Source organism: Gopherus flavomarginatus, chromosome 10 (assembly GCF_025201925.1).
Source record: "Gopherus flavomarginatus isolate rGopFla2 chromosome 10, rGopFla2.mat.asm, whole genome shotgun sequence".
Taxonomy (NCBI): Eukaryota; Metazoa; Chordata; order Testudines; family Testudinidae; genus Gopherus; species Gopherus flavomarginatus.
In genome coordinates, this window is record NC_066626.1 from 55,068,507 (window position 1) to 55,085,966 (window position 17,460).

At 41.4% G+C, this 17,460-nt stretch overlaps 1 long non-coding RNA gene across 1 annotated transcript; it reads left to right on the forward strand.

The window, feature by feature from the left end:
• Positions 1-4,094: 4,094 nt before the first annotated feature.
• On the forward strand, positions 4,095-5,303 carry LOC127058915 (uncharacterized). Its single transcript, XR_007776493.1, has 2 exons — positions 4,095-5,151; positions 5,202-5,303. It is a non-coding gene; the product is annotated as an uncharacterized LOC127058915 (long non-coding RNA).
• Positions 5,304-17,460: the final 12,157 nt, after the last annotated feature.

The following is a 17,460-nucleotide window of genomic DNA, read 5'->3' on the forward strand; positions in this document are numbered from 1 at the left end:
ATATTAGCCTGTTAGGTTACACATATTGGAGAAATTGTGTGCCTCTTTATGAAGGACATTACTGATGTGGGGAGTTCAAAGTGAACAAGGTGGCACAAAGGGTGGGATGGGTAAAAGGATATTCTTAGACTATAAGGCCAAAATCTAATCTGACCTGTAAAACACAAGCCATAGGACATCTCTGAATTAATTCCTGTTTGAACTAGAGCATGTTTCTTAGAAAAACATCCAAACTTGATTTAAAAGTTTCCAGAGCTGGAGAATCCACTGCAACCCTCGGTAAATTGTTCCGATGGTTGTTAAAATGGGCTTGTGATGGGGTGATGCTGCCTAGTGGTTAGATCACGCTGGTCCCTGTATGGCAGCAACCACACTGCTGCTGTGACAATCCCCCTTGTGGTAGGTAGTGATTCAGCCTTCTAGCCAGGTCACCAATTGTGTTCACCCCTTTACAGGCAAAGAGAGTGCAGCAAAATATATGTAGTTCAATGGCCCCACAAAAGAAAGGGTCAACAGGCCATCTCCTGGCCCTGATGGGTGGTGTGCCCTTGACTTGGGGCTTACATTATCTCTATCCCCCCCAGATTTCACATGGAGAGAAGAAGAGCATTCTGCTATCTTCACAGAGCGGGGTTGGTAGGGGGATCCCAGGCCCTTCATCTCCACTGGGCTCCAACCCAGGGCCCTACAAGAGGTCATGCTAACAAACACCCCAGAGTGCTTCAGGGCTGCCTCCCTGGGCCACTTTCTACCACTTATTTCCCCAGTCCAAAGCATGGTCAAAAGACTCACAAATGATCCACCCAAAGGCTAATCCCTTCTCTAGGACCTGGATTAGCTGCCACTTGCAGACCTCTGCCCTGCAGCCTGGACTACTACTATATCCATACTCAGGTGCTCCCAAAATAGGTCTCTCCTGTCTGTCCCCTACTGAGCTGTCTGTGTCTGCTTCTCTTTTTAAGCTCCTTCTCCAGCTGGAGTAAGCTCTGCAGGTGTGACAGGGTGGAGGCAGCTGGGCCCAGTACAGGTCCTTAACCTCTTCTGTCCCAGTTTATAGACCTCATCAGAGGGCATCTTATTTCTAGTCTGAATTTATCTAGCTTCAGCTTCCAGCCAGGGATCTTGTTATACCTTTGTCTGGTAGACTGAAGTGCCCTCTGTTATCAAACATCTGGTACCATGTAAGTATGTATAGACTGTGATCAAATCACCCCTTAACCTTCTCTTTGTTAAGATAAACAGACTGATCTGTAGTTTTCAAAATCCTTTAATCATTGCTGTGGTTCTTCTGTGAACCCTCTCCAATTTATCAACATTCTTCTTGAACTGTGGGCCCTGGATCTGGACACAGTATTCCAGTAATGGTTGTACCAGGATCAAGTACAGAGGTAATGCAGCTTCCCTACTCCTACTTGATATTCCCCTGTTTACACATCCAAGGATTGCATTAGCTCTTTTGGCCACAGCATCACACTGGGACCTCAAGTTCCGCAGATTATTGACATGAATCCACCCCTTCTCCAATCCAAAAGCCTTAACTGCTGATTGGGTGCCAAAATGCAAAACTTCTTCCCAGGTCATACTGGGTGCCAAAAGATACAGTTGTCCTCTTTCCAGCTCTAAAACTTATAGCTTTCCCCTAATTTCAATACAAAAGTTGATGGCACACTGAAATTTATAGGCAGTGTACAATATATTTAATTTAACTTAGAAATCAATACAGCTCATAAGGAATACTGTACAGACTGTACTGTACTGAATTATATGCCAATGCCATATCCGTTACACATAACGGCCAGTCTACCGAAGTCTCTGCAATATAATTTAATAATAATAGTATCCAGACCTTATATGGTGCTTTTTATCCATAGATCTCAATGGGCTTTTAGAAAAGAGGTCAGCATCATTGTCACAATTTTACAGATGTGGAGACTGAGGAACAGAGATTAGGATGCACATGTGAATGTTCTCATCACTGAGCTATGGGATAGTCTGATGTGGGTCTCCCTCAGTCTCTCCTATTGAAGCTGTTTCACTGGGTAAGTAATTGGAGTCATTGGAACAGAGGGACTGAATCCTGGGTCTCTTAAGGTAAGTACCTTAATCAGCAGCTACAGTGTTATTCGCATGCTTGTGTTCTCTCTCTCTGGACCAAATGACACTTTGAGAGCAAGCGAGAGAGAATACTTCTATAGTGAGAGTTTGGAGCACTCGCCTAGGATCCAGTCCTCCTGCTCCAATGACTTCTTAAAAAATGTTTATTCACAAATCCCTTCTCCCCTCATATGGATTTTGATTTACAGGTAAACTGAGTAACATGCAGTCATATTGTTTATGCTCTTCTGCCTGCTCGTCTTTGAATTTATGTAAGTACCTTGAACAGGATTTCTAATTGTCACTGACCTCATATTCATGCTGCGTTCAGCAATTCACACTGCATACTGTGCTTCAAGGTCACACATAGCAGAAGAATTGGAAGAATGTACAGGAAGATGGTGCCCTAGGTATGTGCATATGCTCCAAAAATACTGAATAGGTAAAAGATAAGTGACTGAAGGCTGCATCATTGTTTTGAGACAAATGCCATTACCTCTGTAGGTTGGAAAACAAAAATTGCTGACATCTATGCATACTAGCTCACACGTTTTCTGGTGATCAGCCTCAGAAGTGACTTGGTTCAAAATGATAATTTCAAGTAAAATCAGTTGATTTTTGCAAGAACTGAAAAGGTCCCATAGGTAAGGCTACGATTTTGTCATGGATATTTTTAGTAAAAGTAATGGACAGGTCATGGGCAAAAAAAAAAAAAAAAAAAAAAAAATCACAGAAGCCATGACCTCTTCCTGGTTTTTACTGAAAACATTCCTGACAAAATGGAGAGAGAGGCAGATTCAGCATTCTGCCCCTCCCCAGTGGCTGGGAGCTGCAGGGACATCATTGCCCAGTGGCTGGGAGTGGTCCCCCTGCCACCCTGTGGGACTGGAGCTGGAGGGTTCCCTAACTGCCCTGCAGGGCTGAGAGCTGTGGGGTGTGTGTGTCCCCTGCTGCCCATGGTGTCTGGAGAACTGCTCCAGCATCTGGGAGCTGCAGGCCCCCCCCACATGTCTGCTCAGCAGCTCCGGGGTCCCTCTGCCACCACTGCTGACAAATGGGAGCTGCAGTGGGGCCCTGGCTGATTGCAGTGGCTGAGCAGCTGCAGGGGGGACCCCTGCTAGCAGCAGTGGCTTGGCATCTCAGGGTTGCTGCTGGTGGTGGCAGCTGGTCAGTTGCGGAGCGTCCTGCCACCCTCAGCTGCAGGACAGTCCCCTGCTGCCCGCAGTGGCTGGGCTGCTGGAGGGCCCCCAATGTCATGGAGGTCACTGCAAGTCATGGATTCCATGACCTCTGTGACATAATTTTAGTCAGAAATAAAAAAGAACATTCAGTAAAATTAAAAAATCAAACCAAACCCCAGTCCTGTTCTATTTATTGTTGTATAGAGAGTTAAAGAGCTGAAACAGTTTGCCATGATCTGAAGTTTACTAAGAAAGACTAAGATGAATTATAGACAACGTAATTCAGAGCAATCTCGCTGGATATAATAAAATAGAAAATTTCTTGCTGAAAGACTTTTTTTTGTGTCATCCTGGCAACTTTTGTTATGGCAAAAAAATATTTAAGTACATTGGAAGCAGGAAGTCTGCTAAACAACCAGTGGGGCCATTGGACAACAGAGATGATAAAGGAGCACTCAACGATGATAAGGCCATTGCAGAGAAATGAAATTAATTCTTTGCCTCCGTCTTCACGGTTGAGGATGTGAGGGAGATTCCCAAACCTGAGCCATTCTTTTTAGGTGACAAATCTGAGGAACTGTCCCAGGTTGAGGTGTCATTACAGGAGGTTTTGGAACAAACTGATAAACTAAACAGTAATAAGTCACCAGGACCAGATGGTATTCACCCAAGAGTTCTGAAGGAACTCAAATGTGAAATTGCAGCACTACTAACTGTAGTCTGTAACCTATCATTTAAATCAGCTTCTGTACCAAATGATTGGAGGATAGCTAGCGTCATGCTAATTTTTAAAAAGGGCTCCAGAGGAGATCCCAGAAATTATAGGCCAGTAAGCCTGATTTCAGTACAGGGCAAGCTGGTTGAAACTACAAAATTGTCAGATACATAGGTAAACATAATTTGTTGGGGAATAATCAACATGGTTTTTGTAAAAGGTTATCATGCCTCACCAATCTACTAGAATTTTTTGAGGGGGTCAACAAGCACGTGGACGAGGGCGATCCAGAGGATATAGTGTATTTAGATTTTCAGAAAGCCTTTGACAAGGTCCCTCCCCAAAGGCTCTTAAGCAAAGTAAGCAATCATGGGATAAGAGGGAAAGTCCTTTCCTGGATCAGTAACTGGTTAAAAGATAGGAAACAAAGTGTAGGAATTGTAGAACTGATAAATGAAATTGTTTTTAATTTATTAATGTAACTTCTGTTCACCATCCACACTACACTTGCCTACACTGTAACTTCTGTTCCATATTGTAATTCAAACCTCATTTTAAAACACTCACTCCATTTTGTAAAAGCTTCCTCCAACCTTCATTTTTGCAAACCCTGCTGTAATCTTATTAGTTTAGTTTAGATGTGTGAATGAGGTATGTATGAATGATGGAATCACCCTCCAGCCCCAGCCTGTCCTGATGAGATAAAGTTCAAATACCAACGGCTGAAGACCTAGACAACAGCCCTAAACAAAGTAAGAAGCATCCACCCTAAAAAGAAAAGGACAACAGAACAACAGAAGGAAGATCAAAGCCAGGTCCAAGGCTGAAAGTCACGCCTGCAATTGATGGGTGATCAATCTAAACCCAGAGGCAGCGTGACACAGCAAGACCTATAGACTTTGAATCCAAACTAAAAGCCTATAAAAAAGAAGGGTGAGATGAGAAACTCTGGGTAACATTCTGCTGCCAACATGGAAGAACATCGGTGCCTGCCCAACAGAGATCCAGCTTGTCCTTGTGCCCGGCTTTCCTGGCCAGTTAGCTGCCACAAGCTACGAACCCAAGCTGCAAAATCAAGCCATGAACTTAAGCTATCTTCAGGACTGGTAACTATGCAGCAGCTGCAGAACACCTGATGAATGTGGGTGTGTATGTGTGTGTGTATAGGTATTAGGTATAATGTGAATGTGTGTGTGTGTGTGTGTGTATAGGTAATAGGTATAATGTGTGTGTATAAGAATTAAGATATTAGTTATTAGTCATAAATTGTTATCATAATAAATGTGGCATCTTTGCCTTGTCCCCTTTAATAAGATCCTGCTGGTTTTTACTGGTCTAATATAATTGGTACAACAGAATAAATGGCCAGTTTTCAGAATGGAGAGAGGTAAATGATGGTGTCCCCTAGACGTCTGTACTGGGCTCAGTCCTATTTAGAGTATTCATAAGTGATCTGGAAAAAGGGTTAAAAAGTGAGGTGGAAAAATTTGCAGATGATACAAAACTGCTCAAGATAGGTTGGCAGACTGCAAAGAGCTACAAAAGGATCTCTCAAAACTGGGTGATTGGGCAACAAAATGGCAGATGAAATTCAATGTTGATAAATGCCAAGTAATGCACATTGGAAAACATAATCCCAACTATACATGTAAAATAATGGGGTCTACATTAGCTGTTACCACTCAAGAAAGAGATCTTGGAGTCATTGTGGATAGTTCTCTGAAAACATCCACTCAATGTGCAGCGGAAGTCAAAAAAAATGAAAAGAATGTTGGGAATCATTAAGAAAGGGACAGATAATAAGACAGAAAATATCATATTGCCTCTATATAAATCCATAGTATGCCCACATCTTGAATACTGCGTGCAGGTGTGGTCGCCTCATCTCAAAAAAGATATATTGGACTTGGAAAAGGTTTGGTAAAGGGCAACCAAAATGATTAGGGGTATGAAATGGCTGCCATATGAGGGGAGATTAAAAAGACTGGGACTTTTCAGCTTGGAAAAAGAGACAGCTAAGGGGGGATATGATAGAGGTCTATAAAATCATGACTGGTGTGGAGAAAGTAAATAAGGAAGTGTTATTTACTCCTTCTCATTACACAAGAATTAGGGGCCACCAAATGAAATTAGTAGGCAGCAGGTTTAAAACAAACAAAAGGAAGTATTTTTTCACACAACGCACAGTCAACCTGTGGAATTTCTTGCCAGAGGATGTTCTGTAGGCCGAGACTATAACAGGGTTCAAAAAAGAACTAGATAAATTCATGGAGGATAAGTCCATCAATGGCTATTAGTCAGGATGGGCAGGGATGGTGTCCCTAGCCTCTGTTTGCCAGAAGCTGGGAATGGGCAACAGGGGTTGGATCACATGATGATTACCTGTTCTGTTCATTCCCTCTGGGGCACCTGGCATTGGCCACTCTTGGATACTGGGCTAGATGGACTTTTGGTCTGACCCTGTATGGCCGTTCTTATGTTCTTATGTAGAAATGACTGAAAGTCAGTCCCTGTGGCTGTTGTGTGACCTGTGAAGATACATAGTTTGTATGTGTTTACACTGGACAGCTTTAACATTTTGCAGATGATTCAAAGGCTGTCATGGGCAAAGATCCTTTTTAACAGATCTCATGAGTGACATCTGCAAGACACCCGATTCACAAATGATTACAAATTGCCAAGTTCTATTGAAAGAAAGTGCAATGAACCAAGCAGACATTTTATGACGCAGAATCTAGGGCCCACTAATAACCTTCTTTATCAGTCAAACTTTTTATGTCACACCCTCCTCTTACCCATAATGGAATCTGTCTGTTCTCCCCCTACTTGGGAGCCGAAGTTGGAAGCCGGGGCCAGAGTGGGGGCCAGAGCTGCAGCTGGGGATGGGACCAGAGTGGAGCTGGGGGCAGGGTGGGGCTGGGTGGTGCACCCTCCCTGCCCCCTGTGGGGGCTGGCCTGGGTCCTCCTGTGCCCCCCTGTTTCTCTGCATGCCCCTAGGGGGTGTGCCCCACAGTTTGGGGACCACTATTCTAGGTGCTGAAAGAGAAGGACAAATCAACCAATTTTGAAATTTGCCTACGAAACTTGCTAAAAGCACACAAATTATTGTACTAAAAAAAAAGTACAGTGTGTTGGTAAGTAGTAACATCAAAGACAAATGTAAAGTCAAGGCAAAATGTACAAAAGAAGGAATAATCAAGTGCACAGGTACAGATCAGGGTAATAGTGGTGCACAGAAGGATTTGAGTTTGAGTGGGTGATAAATTAAATAGAAGTTAATGTGGCATTGTAAAACCCACAGGTACTATATTGTGTTGTGCTCATACAAGCAAACTTGTAAAACAAATAAGCTAATTGTTCTACTCTTCTCAGTAATGGTTAGGCCTCACTTGGAGTAATGCTTTCAGTTCTTTAAACTATAATTTATGGAAGAGTTAGAAAAATATCAGAGTTTAGAAGAGCATATAAGGTATGATAAGAAGCTTGGGAGATAAACCATGTGAGGAAAGGTTTAGAGAACTGGGGATGTTCAGTCTGCTGAAAATAAGGCTGAAAAGAGATATTATACTATTGTCACAAATTATTTCTGGGCCTGAACCGAAACACTAGATCTGAACACTCCCAAACTTTGGTAAGCTTCCGATCCAGATACAAACGTCATAGCTGATCCCTGTTTTTATAATGAGCCGAACCAAAATCCTGCATCCAAACGTCCTTGACCTTAGGAAGAATTCCAGGATAAAATCCAGGCCCTACTGAAAACAAAGCTTCCATTGACTTCAGTGGGACTAGGATTTCACCTCAGATCCTTATTCAGATCTACATCCAAATTTTGGAATTCAAATTCCTCTCTGATAGAAATAGGTAAAATGGATGATATAATGAGGACAAAGACAAATTGTCCTTATTAGGCAGTGAGAAAGAGCAAGAAATACAGGAAAGGGTAAAATAATAGTTTGGTATTAGGCAGGGAGTCAAGCAAAGATGAAATCTAGGTGCAAAACTAGATTTGACATACCTCTATCAGGGTGAAGCAGCCCTATTACAATTCAATGAGACAGTTAATGACCACAAGATGTCATAGCCATCTCAAATGGTTCCATGTTTCCATGGCTTACTGGGCAGATAGCAGATATCATTTCCACTACTGGGAACAACTATTTTGACCACTGATTTTCAAAGCCATTTATTTTATTGAACTTGGTTTGGTTTCTTTGTCTAAGTTTGATATTTGATTTTGGTATGGTTTCCTTGGAAAGCAGATGTAGAGGGAGACATTCACTGCTGGTATTTCTTTAGGAGAAAATGTAATTCAAATAGCTCATCAAGTAATACATAGCTTTGAAATATGTCCCTCCAACAGTATTCAGTATGTAATGTACAACCTGTGTAACAACAACCAATAGATGGGTTTTTCAGTTCATACAATTTTTCAGTAGAACATAACTTCAGAGTTAGCTTTCAGCAATGCAGACAATGCCAACTGTAAATGATTTTCAACAGTCAACTTATTTCCAAACCTGCAGTAGAGATGGAATTCTTATTACTAATAAAAGATGAAGGTTTTCTCCAAATTTTGTTATATTTGTGAAAATAATAGATCTCAGAATATTTCCCTCAACTAATTTCAAAATCAGCATCTTCCCATTGCAAAGGCTTATGATCTATGTGACCTGATGTGCAGGCTTCATTGTGCATGGCAGCAATATAATGTTATACAATTGCAGGTTTGTGCAGTGTTGTCATAGAGACTCTGTAATTACAGTTCTCCAAAGAAGCATATAATGTATATTGTGCTAGGAACATTACACAGATTTGCTTGAGTTCATTTGAGAGAACATTTGAAAGCTGTAAAGTCACTTGCAATTTCAGCTGCAGATGGCATTATTACAAACAAAAATAACTCAAAAACAAGGGAAGTCACATTAATACGAAGCAGATTATCACTCAAAATTTTTTTTTATTATTAATATTATGATACAAAATGAATTTAGATTACACTGACAGCTAAACATTTTGGATTTCTAAGCCTTAGGGCTAGATCCTCAGCTTGTGTAAATCAGCTTCACTGATGGACACCAGCTGAGGACCTGGCCCTTAGTTTACATTTGTGTCATTTACAATGCTTGCAAAGGTAAGTGTCACAGCTGACTCAAGATGGGATCATACAGAAAATAGAAAATGTGATGATGAATAGCAGCAAATGTCACTTTTGCAAAGTATTTTTGCCTTCACTGTAGCTTTGTATTTAGCACCCAGGTAGGTCAGCCTAAAACTAGCTTTTCTACATAAATAATTGCCATTAATATGTATTTAATCTTTGTACAGTGCCTAATCATTACTTAGAAGTACTATTGTGACTTGTTAACCAGTGATATTTCATTTCATTCTCTTAGAATGCTTTTAATGGCTGGCAAGTTCACATTCTGGACAATGTCACCGATGCATATTTATAGCCTCACTTAGGGTCAAATAATACTTGGCATTGAATTTCTAAGTACTAAATGTTCATGTGTGACTGAAGGGTATTATGAGCATGCTCGTCTATAGAACTATTTTGCAAAGATGCTACATAGTCTACAGGCCTGATACTGTGAGGTGTCAAATACTTCTGAGAGGTCCTGAGCACCTTATTTCCTATTGACCTATTGGTGCACAGCAGTTCTTGGCATGGGTCAACACCTTGAAGGATTGGGCCCTTAGGGCAAATTCTGCCTTGTATTGCATTAGTGAACTCTATGTATGTGTATGAGGGGATAGGTGGAGGAAAGAGAGTACAGGAAACTCTTTCTATTAGTGCCTCTACTAAGGAACAGGATTGGGGCATGGACAGTGGTCACATCACTCTCTCCGTCAGTACTCAGCCCAAGCCAGGGAAGCTGATGATCCAATCATCAGACCACACTGATAATGATGTATCTGAGGCACATTCCGCATGCACTGAGACGACAGGAACAGGAAAGGATATGGCCCTAGTGCGTCGTGGAGCACTTGAGTGGTAGAATGGTTAATAGCCCTACAGCATTTCATGCTGGGAGTGGAGGGTGTTTGTCAACTTTTGTGCCCTGCCAAATCCCCAGTGCCTGCTGAGTGTGCTGCACTCATGCACTCCTGAGAACTGGCAGAGTGGCTCTAGAATCTTGCGCTTGGTTGCTGCATTGTTGCTCCTCTATCCCATACGTGGCTCAGAGGGTCATGTGCAGAATTTTACTCTAATTGTGAATGCAGCAGACACTAGTCAGCATAATAATCCATTTATATTTTGGGATCAGTATTGGTTGTCGGGACCTAAACCACTATCTTTACTTTCAATCCAGGTATATTAAAGCACTTTACAACTTCACTTTATGAAGCCCCTTTAAGTAGGTAATTATCCTTACCTTGTGGTGGAAAAACTGAGGCACAGAGAATTTAAGAACAAAATTTTAAAATACAACTCTAATTTTGGTTCCCTCCATTTTAGGTGCCAGATTTTAGACTCCCACCACTGAAAATCAGGCCCTGGGTCTCTAAAGTGTCTAAATATTGGCCCCTAAGTGCCAGATTTGGTAGAAATAATAGTTTTATAGTCCCAAGCAAAACAAGGAAAGAAAGATGTTGTTCAATGTCTGCTGGCAAAGGAGCCTAGAAAGAGAACACAAAACAAGTACAATACGTGTCAGTCATCTGTCATGCAAACCACACCCCAAGATTCTTTATGTACCCAAACAATGTAGAACAGGCGAGATTTCACCATTGTTTTCTATAACATATGTTAAACACATTGGGCTAAATGCTGCTCTCAATCACTGCAGTTGAGATGGTTGTGAATCATAACCCTGGATCTGAACTGTTACTACCTTTGTGGAATTTTATATTTAAATTTGTATCCTAACATCACAACTTGGGCCCATCTCGACAATGGACTGAATGGCAGCTTCAGATTTGAACACTCCAGAATCTGGAGTATTTCTGATTGATTGTCACAAGTAGGACCCATCTCTACTATACACAGACACATACACGCTCACATGCCTTAGGCCAGGAGCTGGCTCATTTTATGGTGAATAAATTAAAGCATTAAGTCAGTAGGCTAATAACAGAGGAAGAAAGAAATTAAAAGGCATAAGCAAGGGACAAAAGGAGATGGTGAGGCAGATAGTTACAAAGACGCTATTCCAGATGGCAAGAGCTGCAAAAGAGAGAGCACAATGGGAATGGTAATTACACCCATGTTGAAAAACTATCATTCAGCAGCGTAGAGGATCATCAAGTTCAGCAGACACAGCTGTACCACGAACAGAGGAGCAATAATTGAGCTACTGACCCTTGAGAGAAAGCTCAGTCTTCAGCAGGAATCTACAGAGAAAGAAAAAAGACAAAATGGGGCTCTCACATTTACCTGGTAGCCTGCAGAGCTCTGCCCTCTGAAACAGGTATGAGAGCCCCTATGCCTTGGCTGAGAGGTGTATAAGAGAATGACTGGAGAGGGGGGTTGTGTGGTGCCATTAATATGATTCGTTGGGATTTCTTGACAGTAAATCAATGATTCTGTTTGACATGAATCCTCAAATCATAGAAAAAAAAGGAAATTTTAATGGAATACTGAAATAGTTGCTAATATTAGCTAGAGACTGATTGCAATAATCTAAACCTTATGATAGTGGCTTATTGGACTGAAATCTTACTCAGACAGGGAGAAAGTGGGCATAATTCAGTCCAGATTAATATTCTGGCTTCCCACATATAGGATCCCTGAGACAGACTGACAGTCCACAGAAGGAGAGGAGGTTGAGGTGACAGAAATGGGGTGTCATCTTTCTTCTGGCAGGTGTGACTGGAGGAAGACAGCTTAGCCTAAAAAAACTGGGATGCACTGAAGAGGAAAGAAGGTGGACCTGGACATCCAGAAAAAGAGTTTCATTCATCCACCTCAGAAGTCTCATGAATGGGCTCCTACAGAGAATCATCTATAAATTAATGATGCTGGTCTCTCCCCAGCAAGCATATAACTTGAGAGTGTGCAGTGGCAGCAGTATTTTCTCCCATGTGGTGAATCCCCTTGGGGCCATGCTGGTAAAGAGGGAGTGTAATTTACCTATCTCTACCAACCAGCAGGAAGTGAAGACTTTTGTGGTGGACCCACAGACATAAAGATCAAAACCATACATGTTCTGTATCAGTGGCCTCTTCTGTAGGATTAATATGCCAATGGTGACTGAGAGAGAGAGGTGCATACTGGGTTCTTGGAAGTGGGTAGAGCTAAAGAGCAGAGATTGCTGAAAGGCTGGAGATGAACATTTAGTTTGAACATAACCTTAGAATGTCCATACTTGATCAGACCAATGGTCCCTCTAGTCCAGTACCTTGTCTTCTGAGAGTGGCCAGAGACAGATGCTTCAGAGGCAGTGAACAGAACAGGCAATTTACCTAGGGATCTATCCCATCGTTCAGTCCTAGCTTCTAGCAGTCAGAGGTTTAGGGACACCCAGAGCATGGGGTTGCATCCCTGACTATCTTGGCTAATAGACATTGATGGACCTATCCTCCATTAACATATCTAATTCTATTTTGAACCGAATTATACTTTTGGTCTTCACAATATCTCCTGGCAACAAGTTCCACAGGTTAACTATGTGTTGTGTGAAGAAGTACTTCCTTTTGTTTGTTTTAAATCTGCTGCCTATTAATGTAATTGGGTGACCCCTGGTTTGTGTGTTATAAGAAGGGTTAAATCTGCAGAAGAGGCAAGTGGAGAGGGATTTAAGTAATTACAGAAATGTACACTTGATAAAAATAAATCAATTACATTCTCTACATCTGAAGTGAAAGCACATCTAAAAAGGAGTATCTTTGCTTATTCACAGAGACTTGGGATAGTTCTCTTATACATAGATTTTCCTTTCCTAGTAGACCTACCTTTCTTTTCATTCAACAGAATTTTAATTAAATGTAATAATTACAGGATGAGGAGAGGTACCATGATTTTGTGAACCTTGCCAACCTAATCTGCTGTTTTATTTGTGCATTTAGGTCACAGTCTTTACAGTGTGCATTGACTAATATCGGTATGTCTATCCTGGAGTCCAATCTTCCCTCTAGGTGTTTTGCTATTGATTTCAGTCACAGCCAGATCAGGTCCTTGTTATCTGCATTGCCAGGAGTGTATAGCAAGTGGTGTTCTCACAGTGCTCCTAACACAGTACACACACATTGGGTATTGTCCAATGTATCCCCTCTCCTTCATAGTTAACACATATGAAGGACCAATAAACCTCAGCCAGAGCTTCCTCTTGATCTGCTTCATCTTCGGATTTCTCCCTTTAAGAACCTGCTATTCTTGCCTCAGGGAGACTTTCAACCTTCTGTACACCTGGGTTGAAACTGGCTACCAGCTTGAGTCACCAGAGTAGTTATATATCCTTATGCAGGGTCCTCCTAACACCACACACCAGGGTGAGTGAGCAGAATAGCTCTGCATCTCCACACAGGATACTTGAACATGATGAACGATCACATGGTTGCATCAGTTAAATGAAAGAAGAATCTGGCCTATTGTTTATAATGGTTAAAATCAGCTAAATAAATAGTTGTGCTTTTTCTTTAAAAAAATAAAGAAAATAAATTATATTACCCACCCCCAAAAGCAAATTCTATTACCTACACCCTCAGGCATATTTTTTACCCAAAAAGGAGAAGCACCAGAGACTCCATGAAATCCACTAGTGCAATAGACTTTACAGGAAAAGGCTCACATACTACGGTGATTGGAGGCATTATAAAACCCAAAGATAGATTTAATGTTTCTTATCTCTGTATAAATTAGAACACTAACTAAGAGCACAATTTTTTATGCGGTTTTAGAGCAAATTTCCTCTTCTCAGCAATGCAGAAGTAATTTAAATTACATTCAAACCAAAATAGCATTAATTAACAGTTATTAAATGGTTAATAGAAATATCTTTCCCTGCCCAAATAAACACCTATAACGGTGATTTGACAGCCCATGCTGAAGTGGATATAATTCTTTTAAATACCTAATGGACAATGTTTTAGTAAGCTGTTTCAAAGCCCTTGTAAACTGAAATGCATAATATTATTTATATTGTACATGTTGCTAGAGCATATTATACCACAATTTATAATAATTTATTAGGGGGAAAGTTATTTTTATTAATAATTGATGCATTATAAATAATGCATTAAGAAATGTTGCTTTAATTTAAAACCTGTTTGATTAATGTATGTTAAATACTAATGTAGTTGATGGAAATGAATCTGAGGAAAACCCAGGCATTCAAGGATATCCATAAAATAAAAATCTTATCTTTTCAGTGCTAAACAGATCTGGGATTATGACTGTGTGACATATAAAAGACTTGATTCTAAAACTAGGGCCAAATCTGGCTGCTACTTTTTTACATTCATAAATAACTGCACCTATTTTTCTAGGCCCACAACCAATTACTGGTACAAATATTAATAATCAAGGCCCTGATCTTCACATCTGGCTGAGCTGCAATTGGTAAAAGGCCTGGCTGGGTGTGGAAGGTGAGTATATGCTAACTTTACACCCTTCCAGTCCTTGGAGCTGCCTGGAGTAGTTAGGCACAGCTACCCTAGCTTTCTGGCCACCTGAAGATTTCCCTAGATTGGGGAAATTCCCAGTTGTCTGATTCGGAGCAACTTAAACACACTGTTTTATGGCTGAAGACCTAGGCCTAGATGTTCAGTTGTCTGATATGTGAGCACAGACAGACAGATGTCTGTCTAGGACTAATATTTGCTCTGTAATTATGTGTGGGTGCAAAATGGAAGCCTTTTCTGCAAATCTGAGTCAAAAGGTTTTTTATGTTAGAATTTCTAGTTTAAGAGAGGCTGCTTCCTTTGACAACACAATGCTTCCAACCCCACCAACCTGCACCTATCACTCCCAACTTCATTCTTACAACAATGTGGAGAAAATAAGAACACTCATACTGGGTCAGACCAAAGGTCCATCTAGCCCAGTATCCTGTCTTCCAACAGTGATCAATGCCAGGTGCTTCTGAGGGAATGAACAGAACAGGTAATTATCAGGTGATCAATCACCTGTCGCCCATTCCCAGCTTCTGGCAAACAGAGGCTAGGGACATTATCCCTACCCACCCCGGCTAATAGCCATTGATGGACCTATCCTCTATGAATGTATCTAGTTCTTTTTTGAATGCTGTTATAGTTTTGGCCTTTACAACATCCTCTGGCAAAGAGTTCCACAGGTTGACTGTGTGTTGTGTGAAGAGGCCATGATTTTATTCAAGCACAATATTATGAAAAAAACACTTCTAATGATTTCCAGAAATGACGGTACCCAAATTTAGTGGGCCCTGGATAGTGCTTAGCTAACTGACAGACTTTAGCTGTAACCCTTTTTTGGTCATGATTTTCCCATGTCAATTCAATTCCTAAATCAATACCGCCAGTGCATTTCCAGATTCAAAGATAAATAAATCACTTTTAATCCCCTCTCTCCTTTGTGTCCTTCACATTCACTGCAGGCTTCCTTCCTGCTTATTAGAATGTTTTATTAGATAAATTGATGTCTTTTTATGCCACAAATCTGTAACACCTTGGAAATCTTTGAGTTGCAGAAGTTATTCCTCCTCCTCTTTGTTGTTGGTGCATTCCAAGAGAGGCAGGTTCTTTTATCCTATTCTGGACTCTGGACCATAAATTTGGTTCTGACAGTATGTAGAGTAATTTGTAACTCTGATCCCTCTGCGTCAGTATGAATGTCAGCTTTCCCATTTTGCATAGGGGAGAGCTTTTTTTATCTTCTGATCCTTCAGAAGCAAGCGTAGAAGTTTAAATTGTACTACTTTTGGGAGGGGCACCAGTGGGGAAGAGCAAACTCCTCCAGCCCTGGGGCCCCAACGATGGGCGCAGAACTCCTCCTGCTTCTGGGCTGTGGTGGGGAGAGAGAGAGAGAGAGAGAGAGCTCTTCTCTCCCCTGTGGCTGGCCGGGGCTGGAGAAGTTAGTTGTCCCCGCCACAGCCACGAGGCTGGAGAAGTTTGCTCTCCCCACCACAGCCAAGGAGCAGGAGGAATTCTGCACCCCTTGCTGGGGCCCCTGGGCCGGAGGAGTTCTGCATCCCCTAACGATTACTGGGGAGGGAGGGGGTGTATGCCCTGCTTGTCCCCCTCTTGCGCACGCCCCTGTATCCTGCAACAGCCATTCTGCACAGCTACTGCTCATATGGCAGATAAAAACTGTGTTCCTTCGCTACTGGCTTCCACCTGTTCAGAAAGATGTCAATTTGTAAATGCCCTTTTTATAAACCCTTCATTGATGGGAGCACTGATTTAACATAATGAGATACTAGCACTTAACAGAAAATAAAATAAAATAAAAAAAATCATCCCTCTAGGATTACATGAGCCAATCCTCATTTAATGACAGCAACCTGAAATGAGATGCTGGATGTGAAACACTTAGTCATTCTGTAACTTTTTAAAAGGTAACTACGTTAAGGGCAAACATCTTGGAAGAAACAACTCCCAGATTCTTTACACTTGGGCCTGGTTTTGCTTTCATTGATAAATCTCCCCTTCATCTTAAAGGGAAGCGAGCCCCTTAAACATAGTCATTTTACTTTAAGAATAAATAACTATGAGTAGATGTGTAAATTCCTAAATTTTCCAGTAAGATGCTGTTCAGAGGGTTACTAGGGAGTGCTCACTGTTCTTGTGGCCACATCAGTTTTAATTTTTGGAGGAGCTCATAAACCAAAAGATGCACACTATTAACACTTCACTTTGCAGATACAACCATTTCTGTGTGGGCTGAACGAGAGTGGCTTCATGCACACTTTAAATAATCTAACCTCTGTGCATATGTTAGTGAAAGAGTTTGCACCCACAAAAAACTTTGGGGCATTAATACATGCACAGGGGTTGATTATTTAAAGAGCACATGTGGGTATTAGTAATATTGCACTTTGCATATGCAAATACCTGCTAACAAACTGCAAGTTTATGTGCATGTGCAATTTTGCTGATGAACTGATGGAGGTTTGACTGAAAATGTCCCTTTTTATGTGCTTTTCAAGAAAAACACAAAGTGAATAGAGGCAGTTCCTACAATTTGCCCCAAAAGCTTTTGCAAAAGGAAAAACAACCCCCATTTTAGCTCATCTGCATCCAGGGCTGCCGGGGGTGGGGGGGAAGTGGGGCAATTTGCCCCAGGCCCTGCAGGGGCCCCCACAAGAATATGTATTCTAGAGTATTGCGACTTTTTTTTATGGAAGGGGCCCCTGAAATTGCTTTGCCCCAGGCCCCCTGAATCCTCTGGGTGTCCCTGTCTGCATCTGAAATGGAAATGGGTCATAGCAGTATTCATCAGAACTTTAGGGTTTGGGTAAAATGGGCCCCCATGAACCTCATATGAACCATTCCCATTTTTATTCTGAAATGTCAACATTCCATTTACAAGATTTTGCAGAACTAAAATCC